This window comes from Alligator sinensis, unplaced genomic scaffold (assembly GCF_000455745.1).
Source record: "Alligator sinensis unplaced genomic scaffold, ASM45574v1 scaffold860_1, whole genome shotgun sequence".
Taxonomy (NCBI): Eukaryota; Metazoa; Chordata; order Crocodylia; family Alligatoridae; genus Alligator; species Alligator sinensis.
The window spans coordinates 3095611-3097567 of NW_005841923.1; the positions used below are offsets into that span (position 1 = coordinate 3095611).

The 1957-nt window shown below is 49.3% G+C and overlaps 1 non-coding gene across 1 annotated transcript; it reads right to left on the bottom strand.

Annotated features, from left to right (window-relative positions):
* Positions 1 to 1617: 1617 nt before the first annotated feature.
* Positions 1618 to 1690, bottom strand: TRNAC-ACA. The gene has a single exon. It is a non-coding gene; the product is annotated as a tRNA-Cys (tRNA).
* Positions 1691 to 1957: the final 267 nt, after the last annotated feature.

Sequence of the window (1957 nt, forward strand, 5' to 3'; positions counted from 1 at the left end):
TAGTCCTCCTTGAGGACCATCCCTAGCTTCCACTCTGTGTACACCTCTTTTTTCTTTTTTAAGAGGACCGCAATGTCCCTATTAAGCCAGGACGGCTTGCCAGCCCTTCTGCTGCCTTTTCCTCTTTGCAGGAACAGTTTTTGTTTGTGGTTCGAGGATTGTATCCTTGAGCAATGACCATCTTCATGCACCCCATTTGCCTTGCCTTCCTGGTCCTGCATTGCCTCCCCTACTAATGCTCTGAGTCAGTTGAAGTCAGCATTTTTTAAGTCCAGGACTTCAATCCTGCTTGTTGATTTGTTGACTGTGTGGCAGACAGTGAACCTGATAATTTCATGGTCGCTGTCACCCAGGATACCCTCAATGTTCAAGCCGCACACCACATCATCTCCCTTGGCCAAGACCAAGTCTAGGAGAGTTACCCCTGGTTGGCCCTTGCACTTCCTGGCTCAGGAAGAGCTCCTCGATCACAGTCAGGAAACTGCATGAATGATCTGACCTAACAAGTGTTCCTCCCAATATATGCCTGGGTAATTGAAGTCACTCTGTCCTTCTGTGCAGGGTGTATCCCTCTACTGCTACACTCCAATCATGCGAGGAGTCCCACCAGGTCTCCGTGATCCCTACCAGATCACATTGTCCATTAGAGAGCAGGAGGGCTAGATCCTCCTGCTTGTTCCTCATACTTCTGGCATTGGTGTACAGGCAGCTGAGGCCCCCAACTGACACCCTCGATTTCCTGAGATGCTGTGGGAGAACTGTTTGCTTAGCATTTTCAAAAATAGTTGTGCTAGTGTCCTCCACAAGGGAGCTTTCCTGTGTGCCAGTCCCCAGGCATGCTCCACTTGGAGTTTCCCCAGCCCCAGCAAAGTCAGTTTAAAGCCCTGTCCAGCAGATCAGCCATCCTGGCTGAGAACAGGGCCTTACCTCTCTGCGTGAGGTGAATTCCATCTTCTCCTAGGAGTCTTCTCTCTCTGAAATGTGTGCTGTGGTAGCAGAAACTGAACTCCTCACGGTAACACCACCATCTGAGGCGTCTGTTAACCTCTTCTATGCAGCCTTCCCTCCTGGGTCCATGGCCTGCAACAGAAAACACAGAAGAGAAAACTACTTGAGCCACTAGTCCCTTGAGCCCAGCCCCCAGAGCCCCGTAGTCACTCATGACCCAGTCAGGGTTACCCCTGGCTATGTTGTTCATGCCCACATGGATAAGCAGCATGGGGGTAATAGAGAGACGTACAAGCCTGGGGATCCTCTCCACAACATCTCAGATGCAGGCCCCAGGGAGACAGCAGACCTCTTGGGCTAAGGGGTCCCGACAGCAAATAGGTCCCTCTGTACTCCTCAGGAGAGACTCCCCCACCACAACCCAGAGTCTCCTCCTAGGGGTGGGAATACTTACCTCCTGTTCTGATGTCTCTGTTGGAGTCTCCTCATGTGTAGTGAGGGGAGTGTACTTGAAAAGCCTAGAGCCTTGAATCCAGGATTTTGCTTTTGCTCCCAGGTTTGTCACCTAAAGACTTCCTGATTTTCCCATCCCAGGAGCAAAGGGAATAACCCCAATGTTTCTGCTCCTTTTGTGGCTGGAAACCAGTCATAGCTTAAAAAGGCTTTCTCAGGGGGCACCCAGATTTGAACTGGGGAACCTCTTGATCTGTAGTCAAATGCTCTACCCTTGAGCTATACCCCCATCATACTGTTAGAGTCAACATGTTTCTATGTGTATTTGTGTAAACCTGTTTATTTTTGCTCAGAGCCCCTAAGAAAGTTATAATATACTGTTGGGCTTGATAGGATACAATGCTTGAAATGGCAAGGACAGTTCCCAAAGCTCTATGCCAAAAGCATTAAATATAGTTAAATCTTGCAATGACACGTCAGTCTACCCTTCATAACCAGAACCTCTAACCAGACCTCTAGGAAAGACAATAGGGGAAAAAAAGCCCGCTGCCCTATC